General features: G+C 43.8%; 1 protein-coding gene across 1 annotated transcript in view; it reads left to right on the top strand.

The window, feature by feature from the left end:
• The first annotated feature begins 5,110 nt into the window (after positions 1 to 5,110).
• DUSP29 (dual specificity phosphatase 29) overlaps positions 5,111 to 15,905 on the top strand; it is a 31,615-nt gene continuing 20,820 nt past the window's right edge. Inside the window, exon 1 of the mRNA XM_067539335.1 lies at positions 5,111 to 5,149. The gene's annotated coding sequence lies outside the window, so the exon portion shown is untranslated. The remainder of the gene's footprint in view (positions 5,150 to 15,905) is intronic.

Raw genomic sequence — 15,905 nt, 5'->3', positions numbered from 1 at the left:
GCATAGTTGTTATGAACCCAAGACAAGTGAGAGTTCATAATGTAAATTGAAGTGGTGGTAGCATGAAAAGAAGTTACTGGCGTTTGGGTAGATTTACATCTGTTTTAGAGGAGGGAACATCATCACTCTTCTCTTTGGATGTTAGGAAGCCAGCACAACAGCTGCAGAAAGCAGTTCAAGGTAGGACTGATGGACACCGAGGATGCTATCAGTGTGTTCTGCAGTTTTCACTCTGAACATTCTCTCCTCTTTGCACAAATTCCTCCTTACCACTCCCTCCCAGTCTCCAGCCCCCTCTTCCTTAGTCTTTCCATCTATTCAAGTCCCTCCTAACAACCTCACTTAAAGAAATTAAGCAAACAAACAAAAATTGCAGAACTAACAGGACATTTGCTGCTACTGCACTGTTTCCTCTGCTTGTATGTTCCCCTTTCCCCATACCTATTTCTGTCTTGTCTATTTGGACTGTATGCTCTTCAAGGCAAGAATTGTTTCTTATTGTAGTTTGTACAGTGCCTTGCATAATAGGGCATCATTTCTTGGGTGGCTCCTAGCCACTATTATAATAAAAATGATAAATAATAATAGGAAGTGTTGCATAATTTAGTGTTTTGGGTACTAGAGCTGACCTGGCTGCTTTGGTAAGGAATGTCAATGTGTCCAACTACCAGCTTTTTCAGAGAACAGAGAAAATCTGTGAAACTAGGTAAGACCAGAACAGAGCACTAGATCATCTAGCCTGACCTCCTGTATTATACAGGCCATTGCATTTTACCTAGTTACCCCTGTATTGAGCCCAATAACTTGTGATCTGAAGGCATCAAGAGATGCAAAATCCTGCCATTCTCTTAGTAGTTTGTTCCCATAGTTAATCACCTTCTTGATAAAAAGGTGCCTAATTCCCAGTTTGAGTTTGTTGCGCTTCAGATACCTAACTGTGAGAACAAAGGAAATATTGGCTACGTACAGGGCTATACCCATCATGATAAAGCATGGTTTAGGTGGTCACTTGGAGAGTCTAGCCAAGACTAGTTCAAAACTAGATCTGGGGTGTCCCAGCTTCTGGGTTCCCAGTCTGAGATGCTTTAAAAGGCCCTGGTTTTCAGAGATTGGGCGCTCAGTGCTTTCTGAAAAAAATCAGGTTATCCCTTTATGCTCTTTCAGCTTGGTGACCCAGAAGACGAAGTACCCAAAAATCACTAGTCACTTCTGAAAAATCTTGTCCACAAAAGTTGCTGAATAAAAAAACAAAGCTAACAAGAACACACAACTGGCCCCCAAAAGAGAACCCAGGATCCTGGGAATTGAAATCCACTTCCAAACACTTGTTTTGATTCTAGAGAGTTGCAGCAAGAGCTTGTATTGTTTTGACAGACAGGGAGACAAATAAATACATCTGTTTCAGTTTAATATTCTTGGCCCTAAAGAAAAAAAGAACTATAGCACAAAACTGTCATGCCATCACTCTGACATCGAAAGGTCAAACTTGCTGAGTTACAGTTTAAGAATGGAAACATCCCACCACCCATAGGTTCAACGGTACCCACGTTACATAACCTACTCTAGTGAACACGGCCTGTTATATCACTTTACCTCCATTCCCCCACACTAGGTTGGTTGCCGGGATAAAAATGAAATGACCAGAGCAGTACTTTCTGTCACATACAACATATATTGCCTTCTCCCCAGAAGGGAGTTAATTGGTTCAACAACCTTCTGAGGTAACTTGGAAGGCCCAGCAGGTTTAAACATCTAAGATGTTTTGTATTTTAAAGGCCACTATCTGAATAATTGAATAGGAAGCTTGATTGCTTTGTTGCAGTACTCCCCAAACTGCCATGTCCAGGGGCTGGAGGGAGCGCTACCCAGCCATGCTCTGCCCCCAGCTCCGCTCCAGCCTCAGCCCTGCTCCTGATACCCACTCTAGGCTCTAGCCACCAGCTCCCGCTCCTGGCCCCCCATCTCAGCTCCTAGATGAGGGGAGGGCACAGACACATTCTATTACTGGTAAGGGGGGGGCATAAGAGGAAAAGCTTGAGGACCTCTGCTCTATTGCATAGTAACTAAGTTTGAATAACCTGTTCGGCTAAAACAGAAGCAGATCCATTGCCCAGAACTCAAACAGAAACTCTCTATTATTGCAGTAGCACCCAAAGGCATGAGTCAAGTCCAAGGTTCCATTGTGCTAGGCAGGGAGCTAGATAAAAGTATGCAAAGACCCACTCCCCCCTCAAAGGGCGTTTGTAATCTAGAAAGAATAGTGCTGCTGCTCCTTCACTGATAGCAGTGCCCAAACTAATTAGATGAAGGCTAGTTCAGGGATGCCTAAAGCACATGGTGCAGTTGAACCCCGTAACTGCAGTGTAAACCTAACCTGAATCTCAATGAAAAAAGTCAATGGGACTTAGCTGCCTAACTTGGGACTTGGATACTTCTGAAAATTGGACTTGGTTAAAATTTTCCAGAAGTGTCAAAATCAAATCTATACAGTTTTTAATATAATTTGCAGGGTGTGTTTTCCCTACAAAAAGGATAAAGAGTCCACTTTTGCTGTTTATCTCCCTCCTTCCATGAACTATCACTAACTGGCTGAATTCCTGCAGGCACTGTGGCAAAAGTGAGCCTTGAGGAGGGCCAGGGAGGAGGAATGTGCGCCCTCTATGGATTAGTTCAGGGAGGACGTTCCTGCATACAAGGCAGTGGTGGAACATTTGTGAGGGAAGATGAGAAAAGGGTGGCTGAAGCTGGCACAGTTGATGGAGAAGAGGAGAAGGGAAGCAAAGCAACGCACAATAATAGCTATTAATTTACAGAGAGCCCAGCAAAACCTAGAGCCTGACCTCTTCTGCAGCCCCACTGATTGCCCTGGAGAACTCTATTAGCTATAGAAACAAAGGTCTGTGCTTTTGGGGTTGCAAGTCCTGGGCTCAACCTCTGCTAATGACTGTGGTGCACGTATGTGGTCGTCAGTATTGCCAGCTCCCAAAATTCAAAAACATGTGTCAGACGTCAAAAAAAACCCAATGAGATTCTTTTAAAATGGGTTTTTGAACTCCCCCTGCCCACCTTCAGGGTATGCACTTGTGGGGGATGAGGGGAAGGCAGTTCATGTTGCCAACTCTCCCACATTTATGTAGTGAGGAAATTCTGGCTGCAGGAGTTCTCACTGACACCTCCAATAGTGCGGGGCCTCTAACCCCAAAATCCTACTTCATTAATTTTATTCCCCCTCCCTCAGCTCCACATCCTTTAGCCTAGCAATTATCTAACGGCTGAGCTGCATATCAACTTTGCCCACCATACAACTCCACACCTGCCCCTTTCCCCTCCACAGGTTTCTGCTCCTATTGCAGCTCCAGGGGTTATTTACCTCCCATTCCAAGGCTTCATGGGGGAGGCAGCTGGAATAAGTTCCTCTTCTTCCTTTCCTAGAACTGGGGCGGGGCAAAAAGGTGAAATTCCAGGAATTCTTCACACCATCTCTCCCGTTCCCAGGCCCAGTGCTGCAGGGACGGAAAAGAACAGAGACCAGTGTGGTGCCTTGTGGGGAGAATTCTGTTGACCTCCTGCATTAGCCATGATTAGCTGCTCCTCCTTCAGAGGTGGGGAAAGCAGCCAGTAAGAAGTGGTTTTCCCTTGGGCCCAGCTTGACATCGCGTGAAGGCTGGAGCATTTGATATTGTAGTGAGACTGGCTACAACACAGGCCAAAACCGTCATTACTCACAATGAAATTGCACAGTTGGGAACAGTTTATTACCAAACTTGTCTAACAAGCTGAGCATATCATGTACTAACCTAGTGCACGTGATCATAACTACCTCCAGGAGCTGGTTCCAGTGACAGCTACTTGTACAGTTCTCCTTTTGCTCAAGTGGCAGAGAGCTGAAGTGATGGCTTCGAAGATCCCAGGTTCGACCCCCATTGACCACCACGCAGTCATACGTGTATATGGTCACAGTTCATTACACAAGGTTTTAAGCTTGGCTCATAGAGGGGAAAATGGTGATCTTGTCAACAGTGAAAGAATGGTGCTTGGAAAGGGTTTCAGAAGAAAGATACGGAATTTGGCTTTGGCCGTGTTACATTGAAGCTGACAGTAAGACAGAAGGAATTGTAAGACAGAAAGAAAGAGGGGGCTGAAGTGTGGGATTGTGATGAGACAACTGTGGAAAGGTAGATCCACAAGTCCTGCCCATCACTAACTACACTCCCTCTGAAATCATAGAAGATGAGAGTTGAAAGGGACCTCAGGAGGTCATCTAGTCCAACGCCCTGCTCAAAGCAGGGGCAACTCCAACTCAATCACTGACATGTAACTATTCTGTACCTAGGTGATAAGAAGACACTGCACTATGGGCAGGCCCTAGATATGGCTTCGTCCTGTGCTAAGGAACGTCCAGTGCCATCTCCGCTTATAATTACTTGCTTCTCCCATAGCACCCCCAACACCCTTCTGCCTTTGCCCGCACCCCTTCAGGCTGTTTGGGAGACTTTGGGACTCCTGTCCACATGGACTGGGAAGGCTGCAAATGGAGCTGATGTTCATCCTTCCAAGCAGGGAATGGTCTTTAAGGAATTGGATATCTACTGTGGGTGTCAGTGCGGGAGCAAGACAGAACAGCTGATGAGAAAAATCTGTTTAACAAGTCAAGTGGGCGCACGTGGTGAGGAGCTCCGGAGATCCAGGAGACCTGCACGGGTGCAAGGCCACCTCTGCTCTTGTGGTCCATTATCTTGCAGGCATAAAGCCATTAGAAGCATCGTGACTACAAACAGCTGTTAATTACTTGTAAAATAAAGCCAGGACTAAATTTAGCATCAGGACTGAAAGGGGAATGGGAAGGTAAAAGCTGCCTTCTTGTTTATTATTATAGCCCACATGTAGACGTCACATTATCTTATTCATACTGTGACTGACCACAGACTATATAACTAAATGGCAGGTTTAAGGTTTCAGGTCACATCAGGGAATAGTTTTACAAGCAGATGTAAAGCTTCTCCCCATAGAGTGGGTAGCACACAAGGTCAGAGTCAGCAAATCCTACCCTAAAAATAGACTCTGGTTTCAAAGTTAGTAAGATTTCCTGTGTCATCCTGCCACACTTCATAGAACCAAGCTACTTAGAGTGCCTGCCTAAACCTTACAGGTAAGCCTAACCAATATCAACTTTGAACCATGTTTCTTATGCTACCACTCTTCCTTTTAAAAACTCTCTCAGCAAATCATGGCAAGAACTGAGAGCTGGCAAATCTTTCAAGGTAACTGATAGCTTCATAAAATTGTTATAGAGCAAAGGCATGAAGAAGTTTAGAATACATTTTTGGAATAATAATAATATAGGGCCAGTGTCTTTTCAAAATTCTAATATGAAGAGACTTATAAAAGGAAAATTAGCTAAAATAAATGTGTTTACCCTAGAGATACAAATCCCTTTTAAACCTGGATTTAAATTAGATTAAAAAGATACCAGAGAAAATCCCGCTTCAGTTTTACAGGTTAATGTTTTGTGACACTCCGTCCTCCCCCCACTTGAATATTTTGTTCATTCTCTGATGATCGCTGCTCAAATATGACTTTTCCAGTTCAGTTACAGAGTCTATGAAATGAGAATGTGGTTTTAAGTTTCTTGGGCACTCTCAAGACATTCAATGAAACCGCAACTTGACCTGTTTTAAATGAACCAGTTCAGTCAACAAAGAATGAGAGCAAATTTTATTTTTTAAAAAGGCATCAGAGGTTTAGAGATTCATTGAAATAGCTGGTTAGTTCAGAATGTACACAGCAGGAGGGTTTGGGAAATACAACTCTATCTAGCTTGAAATTGTTTAAAAACAACTACATTCGACGAACTATTTTACAACCTCAAAATTCTTCAAACTTGAGGATATCTGCGTGATACAAAGGAGCTGAATTAAATGACAATTTCTGGTGAAGGTTGGAGGGGATAATAAATATGGATCATATTCTCATGAGTGCCTCCATTTAATATAAAGTGGGAATCCTAGGATTAGTAGTTATGTACTTACAGTCCTTGTCTGCATTCTTTCTGGGCTCCCAGCTGAAGAGGAGGAAACCAGCTTTTATAGGGGCTTCAGAGGGGTAAAAAAAGTTTTCCTCCTGCCTGGAAATATTTTTTAATAAATTCTAAATCTCAAATATATTTTAATCAGATGTTAAAAAAAAAAAAACCCCCGAAAATCCCAAACCACAGTTCTTTGCATTACTGCTGCAGGGTTCGGTAAGCGCCAGACTGACACAGGGTGGCATGAAGTTCTTTGAGGCTGTTGCTCAAGCAAATCGTCATGAGGACGATATAACTGGGAGCAGCATTTTTCAGCTTGCAATACACTTAGCGAAGTAACCCATCCCAAAGGGTTTTTCTTTTTGTAATTTACGTACTGTTCGCTCTTTGTGCCAAGTACAATCTTTGAACCTAGAAAGCAAAGTGCTGCTTACATTTTCAGCCTAAAGTAGACAGTGCACTTCAGAGATGCACACTGAATTCTGAAATGAGAGCACTCTGCCATGTAACCACCCTCTGCTTAGCAAAATGAGCTGCACTGACATTGATCAAAGAGGGTAAGTGCTTGTCTGCCCAGACCAGAAGTATGGAGGGGTAACATCCCAACTACTGCCTGGAAAGGAAAGTACAGAATATTAGCCAAGAAATCAGGGAACATACTACACTACCTTTCATTATTCCTAAAGAAAGAAACTTGGCTTATTTAGGACCATGATTGTGTTTCCCTTTAGCATATCGCTAAATTAAATCCAGATCTGTTGCATACCCTTGAATACATGAGAACTTGTCATTCTGATCACTTGATCTCAGATATTTCTCTCTCTCTCTCTCTCTGACACACATTCAGAATGTTTGCAGCAATATTTTTTCCCTTTATGTAGATGTTATATTAAGCAGAATTAAATAAGAAGCCCTCATGTTGCATTTATATGGAGCGTGATAGGGCGAGCATTTTACTCATCAAGCCAATGGCAAAACTTCAGAGTTTTCAATTGTAAGGCCACAATGGACCTCAGTGGGGCAGGATGATATGCAATGAACAGGGGGAAAATCCATATTTTAATCCTCTACAGTAGACAAGGTACAGACATGAATGATTTATCATAATGTTCACTTCATGCGTGGAAATGTTTCTACAAAAAACTCCTCGGTTTTCACTGTTTTCATCATTCTGCCTAAGTACAAATGGTAGTAAATAAATTCACACCCTGGACTCTTGGGGTGAAATCTTGACTCCATGGACATCAATGGGATTTTTGCCACTGATTTCAGCGGGTCCAGGATTTCACTCCATGTGCATTGTCCTGGCCCTGAAGTCCACAAGGGACCTTTCACTTTTGCTATTTGATTTTACATGGAAGGCACCCAGATACCATGGTGATGGACAGCAATATAAAATCTTAATGGACTGAAAAATGCCTGTCTTCTCTCCTGAATTGTTTCGCTATTTTCTTTCCTTCACACAGTGCCTTGAAGATCTTTACACACGCACACGCACGCACGCACTGATTCTAGGCATTTCCAGAGGAAAAAAATGGAGTAATACTGAGGATGTAATGTCCTCAGAAGTCAAGCCATCACTTTCACATTTGGGTGAAGTAAGTTAGGCATCATCAGTCTCCATATTTAAGCACCTCGATAAAAGTGGCCTGGCTATCAGAGATGCTGAACAATTAAACCTCCAGGTCCTTGGAATTTCTGAAAGCACAGCTGCTTTTACTAGGCATTTAAATAAGAGGTAGGTGCCCAACCTAATTATAGCATCTAAAACTACAGTCATGCAAACACTTTTGTACATGTATAACTTTGATGATAGATTTTAAGGGCAGAAGGGGCAAGGGTGATCATCTAGTCTGATCTTGTGTGACCTGTTGAAATCAGACATGTACATTTGCAGGATTAACCCCCAAGTTTGAAAAATCTGGTCTCAGTACCAGATTGTTGAATTCCATTGTATAAACATCCATCACTGCACTGTTTTACTGTCCTGCCTTCATGAGTAAGGGATTGTCTTCACTGCAGTGTTAACTCACATGCAGATAACTTAGCCAAACTCCTCTTGAGTTAGCCTAGCTCAAGAGGTCACATTGCAAAACACTCAAGCAGTGCAGTGTTTGTATTAACAGGACAGAATCAGAGAGTCCCCACTGCATTACTGGGTTCATGGTCAGCAGTACTTGTGCTTTAATCCTCACCTGGGATGGGAGCTCAGGCTTGAGGCTTCTGTGTATGGATGGGAGCCAAGTTCGGGACAAAACTCAAGTTTTAACTCAAGCTAACACTGCAGTGACAACAAGCCCTAAGTGTCCTCACTCGTACAAGTCAATGCGGCTACCCATGCGAGGAAGGTGACCAGATCTCATTTGGGAAAAGCCTGATTAGTTCGCTGTGGACCTTCCCCAAGCTGGTTTGACTGATTATTCCCACACCAACACTGCCCATGAACTAGGAGCCACATATCTAGTCACCTGCTTTATATTTTGGAGACTTTGGGAAAAGCTGACAACATGCCAGGCCTTGTCTCAGAAAGGAAAGGAACATAATTATGGGCTTATCCCCCACTCATGTTGCTATCTTCCTCTTGGGCCCTAGCTTGACATTTAGTCACACAGGGTGAAATTCATGTCTGATACAAGGTCTAGGCACCACTTAATGCCTCCCCAAAAGGGCTGAGTTTTGCCCATGGAGCGCACTTGTGGGGTACATCACTACACCTTGAAGAAGAGGTCCTCTAACCTCATCTCTGCATCACACTCTCATATCAATCAATTCTTCATTAAAAAAAAAAGTACCAGGTCCGCCTCTTTCAGCCTGTAGCCAAATGGAAGAAATAAAATAATGGAGCATTACTATTTTTATTTGTATTACCGTAGCACCTAGCAGCCCCCATCATAGACCTGTTCTACAAACACAGAACAAAAAGACAACCCTACTCATCAAAGTGCCTTACAAACAACCATGTTTCCCAATACCGTTGTGAAGTGGGCAGTATTAACCCCATTTTACAGCCCTGGAAAGAGTCAGACAGCACAGCTGCCCACAGCAGAACCAGAATTAGAACTCAGGAGTATCTGGTACACAATCCTGTGCTCAAGACCACTAGACAGAGCAACATTCTTCTTTACAGCCCACAAGCATCATGAGAGAGGTGCTGGTGTCCACTAAATCCATGGCATATGACTATAAAAGCTACCAGCCTTTACTGCTTTGAACCAATGTCTATCAGAATCAGCTGATGTCTCTTTAGTCTTTAGAAAACTGTTGCTGTTAAAGACTGGAGCTGTGTCTACATGACAGGGTTATGCTACGGCACCTTAACTATGCTGCTACAGACCTTGTGCTATAGACATGGCCTAATTGTGCCCCTGACAGAAGGGAAATTGGCAGGAATTCTTGCTGTTTAGCCATGGACTGGGAAGCCGAAATGGCTGCATGTCTGTGGACCCTTAAAGAGAATGAGGAACTAGACAGAGTAGAAGGCCAGATGGAAAAGATTCCTTGCAGCTAGGGAAGCCGTGTGGTGTAGTGGATAAAGCATTGGAATCTGAGTCAGGAGCTTTGGGTATTATTTTTGGCTCTCCCATTGAATGGCTGTGTGATCGTAAGTAACTCATTTCCCCTTTCTGTGCCTCAGTTTCCCTCCCACCTTTTGTCTTGTTTATTTAGATTTTAATTTCTTTGGGGCAGTGGTCATCTCACCATGTGTTTCTACAGCAGCTAGCACAATGGGTCCCTGATTTTAGCTGGGGTCTCTAGACTCTTTCACATAGATAACACAGGCAGAGAACTAGCAACAAGGGTGCAATGTGTCAGACAGCGGTAGGCTTGAGAAGGTTTTGTCACTATGTAAGGGCAATGAAGAGGAATCAGTTGCAGAGATGGGGTGGTTGGGTTTTTTTTGAGAGAGCTGAGGACACTTTTTTTTTTCCCCCCCCCTTGCATGAGTCCTATTTTCTCTGTATCACAGATGTCTGAACATGAATCTCACTGAACAAATTGTCTGGCATCTTAGCGTGCAGCAGTAAAATTTATACAGTATGGCGAGCCAAAAGTATTTAGAAACAATAATACTTTGCACTTACAGAATGTCTTGTATCCATGGAAGTATCAAAATGCTTTAGAAACATTCAGCAGGGCATGTAAAACAAGGGTGAGGTATCTACACGTCATGACTCGAGATCACCAATCTACAACTTTCGCATCCAGATCTGAGCTCTAGCGTTCAGGGATGTTTTGTTCCCCTTTATAGATGGGGCAACTGACACACACAGAGGTATTAAGGGTACAATTTCCAAAAAAGGCCACTTATTTTGGGACATACATGACCTGATTTTCAGAGGTGTTGAGCACCCACAACTCAGTGGAAGCTGCAACTGTTCAGCACCTCTGAAAATCAGGCCTCGGGTGTCTCAGATTGGATACTTTTGGAAATGTTGGCATTTGTGACTAGCGCAAGGCCACACAAGTGAGTCAGTTGCAGACACAAGACTAAAAATTCCTGACTCCCATTCCCCTGCTCCACCCACTAGACCACACTCTCTCTCTGAAACAGACATCAGATAGCCCGGCAGACTGGCTATAACAATACTGCAGACCTGCAGACTTCCCTCAAATAAACAACAACAAAAGATGAACTACAAGCAATTCCATTTGGCAACTGTGGAGTGGAGAGTGAGCGTAAAGAAGCGATTCCTTTGCATAGCCTAATGCATGCTGCTTATCCAAATTAGCTGCACAATTACTTCTATCAATGCAAAAATAGTTGAATGTTTTTTCTAGTGCACAGCACTTGAGAGAGACTTAAAATGCAGTGTAATTTGCCACAGTGTATGTCCTGAAGTGGTTTGCTAATGAAAAGAAGATTAAGCCTCCATTATTCTGAATTACCATTTTGTGAAATCACTAACAATATTTTCATTTATATACATATAACCCAAGCGGGGGGAAATATTCCTTCCAATCAAATGCTTAATAAATAAAATTCATTAGCTAATGTGCACTTTGCTCTTATTTATGCAAAGAAAGATTAGGGTATAGAAATTCTGGCATCTGCAATTTTATCACCTTGTGTCTAACAATAAGTTCCTCACAGTGTAATTCATAAGCAACAGTTTTTGAACCTAATGCTTATGTGCTGGTTTGCAGAAGGGGTGAACCCCGCAAATGACTCAGGGTAGATAGGGGAAATCATTTAGGACCTGATCTCATGCAAGGAGCACCAGCCTCTCCTCCCACTGAGCGTTGGTACTGAGTAAAGACTAACTACTGATTAAAGAACTCGTGGCTTGACTCTAAGGGACTAGATGGCACTCGGCATCTCAGGCCCTTCACGTACAGCCATATGTTCGACTCTTCAAGACAAGGGGCAGGAGGGCAGCACAAGAAAAATAATAATACTTGACTCTTCCATAGCACTTTTTTTTCCTCCATACCCATTTTTCTTTTCTCTGCACCCATTTTGCAGTTGGGGAAACAGAGGCACAGGGAGATGACGTGACTAGCCCAAAGTCGTACAGCAAGTCAGTGACAGAGCTAGTCCAGTACTCTCTCCACCCAGTAAATAGCAAACTGGGCTCAAAGCATACTGCTCAATGTAAAGGAACTTACTTAGTACAGTGACACAGCAATTTCTTCTCCCTGGAGCATACCCTAGTTTCCCCTCTATAAAATGGGGATGATTATTATTTAATATTCGTACTGCAGAGGCAACTAGGCACACCAGTCATGGATGAGGGTCCCATTATGCTAGACACTGTACATAAATGATGGTCCCACCCCAAAGATAAGAGTGTTCCCCTTCCCCCCCCAAAAAAAAATCTATTGGCGAAAACTGACATAAAAGTAGCAAGTATTGTTATTCACTATTAATAGGAGAAGAACACAGGTCAGAGACACATTCCAAGTCTGTCCTATAAAATAGTCCTAGTTCTTTTTTAAAAAAAAATAAACTGACTTTTCCTGCTACAATTTCTGATTTGTCTTAGACATAACTTATCTTTATATTTGAGACAGTATCAAGGGGCAAGAGAAGGAAAAGAAATCCAACCAGTTTTTAACCTCTAATCTAAATTTAGAGTGTTGATTTGGGAAGCAATCCTCCCTTAGTTTTGTCTGTCTGTCTGTCATACATGGAGAAACCAGTAAAGGAGTAGATTAGACTTGTTTATTTCTTTGAAGGACACTAACCTTTCTTCCCAAACAAGTAGTTGGCAGTAATTAATTCCAGAGCTTGTGTAGCAAGCCAACTTTTTACAACTGAAACGACATTATTTCCTACTTAGTCTAGAATCAAATCTGAAATATATATTTTATTAGGGGAGTTTCAATGGATGCTTCCTTGTATTGTAATTTAATTTAAATCTCCCCACAGCAGAGAGCATTGGCAGGGGATGAAAGCGCATAGTTTGCTTGAGAGTTCATGAAGGAATATGGCTTCCCAAGATAACCAGCAGAACGGAGTGCGTCTCAGAAAAGGTTCCATTTTCAGAGCGCTAACAAAGCTTAAAACCGAAACAGTATGTTGCAGTACCACAGATGATCATTTGCAGATGTAACTATCCAGTTTTAAGGCCTGCACTTTAAGTGCAAGACTCTTGATGTAACAAATCCATATTCTGTGGCCACCAGATATAATTAGTAGGGACATCTCTCTCTCACACACTCACACAGGGAGCCGGGTCTAGAATCTTGCTCAGGCCCCTCAACAGCAAAATTACAGGCTTCCTCCACTTGAGAGCTCTCTCTCCTCACTAGCACCAGCAATAGGTCCTTTACCCTCAGAATCTGCCACTAGCCAGGCACAACACTCCTCTCTCGCACACAGAGCTAGAACACATATTGGGATCTCTGTAAATAGCGTTAGATGGCGATTAGACTGGTAGCGTTAGTGTGCTTTAGCCACTGGAAGAAAGCGTTCTTTTCTTAAATTATTACGGAAGGTGTAGAAATAGAACTCCATTCTACTAAGGGCTGCAAAATACAGTGGAAGGCAGATTTGCCAGACATGTGAGTCCCTACATTTCCTTACAAAACTCAAGAGGCCCATTTAGCCAAACAACTAGGGCCAGTCTTAAGGGCGGGTGGGCAACCAGGACAAAAGGCCTGGGCACCGACTTCCTAGAGTACCAAATCAGCAGCAGAGGCCAGGAGGTGGGGGGCACATTGCTCAGACTTCCCCCCGCCCTCCTGCCTTCTCAGCTGGTTAGCCCTGGATGCTGAAGGGATGCGGGGGGAGGGGGAAAGGACAAAAATGTGTTCCATCTTGGGTGGCAAAATTCCTAGGGCTGGCCTTGCAAACATCGTAATCAAATTTAGGAAGTTTGGCTGAAAATTGGTGTCAGTTTCCAAAGTCGGTGCACCTCTGATCCCTTTGGGCCCTCCCTGAGAGTTCCCCACATAAGTCTCAGGTCTCTAGCCATCAGCTTTCTCAGGTCAGGGTCCAATGTTCCTCTCCTTCCATACTGGGAACTTAGACTGCAGATCCTTGCAGTTCTCTGTGATCACCTCAGCAGCCTGACCGTAGCTCAGAACCTGCAGTCCTGTTCTGGCTTCAGGCTAGCCGCTGCCTCATTTTCCTGTCTCTGAGGCTGTATCTCCCCACCTTCCCAGGAAGGACGCACTGCCTGTCCCAGCCTCTTTCCAGGCAGAGTTTTATTCTTCAAACATTGCAAAAATATCGAACACAAAAAGCAGTTCCTGTGCCCACTCCTTCCTGCTCCCAAATACTTTCCCCCTCGCTCTCTCACAGCTGAAAGGAAGACACACCATTCCCTTCAGGGCTTATCACAGGAGCCAGTCTTCCTCCTGGAACTCCTCTCAGCTGAGCCCTTTATAGGTATCACCTGACACCTTCACAGCTGGACTGTTAATTGAACAAGACTGACTGGCCTCAGGTCCTCAGGGGTGACCAGCCAGCTTTCATAAAGCAAAGCACTATTTAATCAAACAAAAGCATTACAAAATATACTTAATAATAAACAGCTTATATTACATGATGTCCCCCATCTTCTCTATGGAGAGCCTGGCAAAGGATTTCAGGTGCTCTCACAGGGCCTGCACTTCTTGGTCAGTCTCATGCCAGTTCTTGGATCAGGTGAGAGTGACCTTCCTCCCTACATCAGAGTGGGCACTTTTGAGACAGTTTTCCATTCTCTGGAACCAGGTGAGACCAGTCCATGCAATTTCCCCCAGTGCAATGAGGCTTCTCCTGCCTAAGGACAGAAGAGTTTGCATTCATCATTTCCCCTCTCTCCTCACAGTGATAATTCCCACAGGAAACCCTTTAGCTCTCTAAGAACCCAGACTACAATCCTAGCCACCTACAAAGATACAGATCACCTTTATAAAGCCGATGCCATAGTCTTTGGACAGTCCATGTGTCCATAATTTCTGTCACAGCTGGATCCCAGGGCTAGTGAAAACGAGCTGATTTCTGAACAAAGGTGCACACATGCCAAGCAAAGAGTGGCTTCACAATCCTGCATGTGCGTCAATAGAAAATAGCCTTTTTGTTGAATTTTGTGGAAAAGCAACATTTCATAGGCACCGTTCCCCTCCCCCCAAAAATATCAGTGAAAAAATCCAATGGCTAATCTAGAGGAATTTGGGGGAGCCAGTCCAGGATAGTTTGCCTGCAAGGAGGGTGGGTTTCTAGCCCTGTGAGGCACAGTAGGCTGACACTCCTGGGAAGATGGAGTCCTATTCCACCACCTCCCTCTGTTACGAACCTCCTTCTCTAACTAAACTGCCATCACTGCTGCCTATTGCTTGGCTCATGGCCAGCAGTGAGGTCTACTGGTTGTAGGAGGAGAACTGGTGGGTTTACGGTCATGGCTCACACACAGAGAACCGTGCAGACTGCTCCCAAAACCAGAGGCACAATTCATTCCACTGTACTCTAGGTGGGCTGCAGACTGGCTCGGGTTGAACACTTCTCTACAGAACCTCCACATTTGATGTGGAGATCAGCTGCACAGTCAGTGTAACATTCTGCAGGCAACCCACAGAACAAAGGCTCTCTCTGCCTTTGGTAACCTTAGGGTCCATGAAAGAAGAACAAGAGACACGTTACAATCCCTATGTCCTTTGCAAGAACCTGCCTATGACATGCTGCCTGGATCTATGGGACACTCATCCTTTTTGTAGTGTGCAATGTCTTGGAGGCAGCATGGGTATGAAGCTAAAATTGTGTCAATTTGGACTGAATGCGACAAATATATATTTACCACCTGCCAATTACTCCCCTGCTTTACCGGGAATGTATCAGGTCAATAAAGAGGTTGCTCTTTAAAACATGTTCTACCTAATTAATAGCTTCATCCCAGTATAGTCCAGATGGAAATTACTGCACCATGAAATTTCCCAGGAAATGTTTTGTTTTTTCTTAATGTGACTAGACTAGTTTGAAAGCAGTGGGAATCAGAGAGCCAGACGTTCAGCTGGTGTAAACTGGCACTATTGCGTTGTAAGAGTGGCTCAAGCTTCTGACAGACAAAGATTTCTGCTTGCTGCACAGGCTTTGGCTAGGTCAGGATTGAAATAGGTTTATTTAGATCACATTAACTAACATATGCTAACTAACACATTCGAAGGGTGTGTCTTCACTAGGAAAAAGGCATGTTCTTACCAGCAGTTTGTAGTTTTCACGTGCGTTAGCAGGTCAGGTTAAAGGCTAGGCTCATAGGGTACATCTACACTGCAGTGAAAAAGAATCTGCAGCACGGCACAGTTGCCTGTGTCAGCTGATTCAGACTCGTGGGGCTCAAGCTGCAGGGCTATAAAATTGCAGTGTGGACATTCAGGCTCAGGCTGGAGCCCAGGCAGTGAGATCGAGGCTCTCAGACCCTGGGTTCCAGCCGGAGCACGAAGGTCTACATTGTGA

Source organism: Emydura macquarii, unplaced genomic scaffold (genome assembly GCF_026122565.2).
Source record: "Emydura macquarii macquarii isolate MOO-44397 ecotype Brisbane River unplaced genomic scaffold, CSIRO-AGI_Emac_v2 contig_67, whole genome shotgun sequence".
NCBI lineage: Eukaryota > Metazoa > Chordata > Testudines > Chelidae > Emydura > Emydura macquarii.
This window is presented reverse-complemented; position numbering and strand designations above follow the sequence as displayed.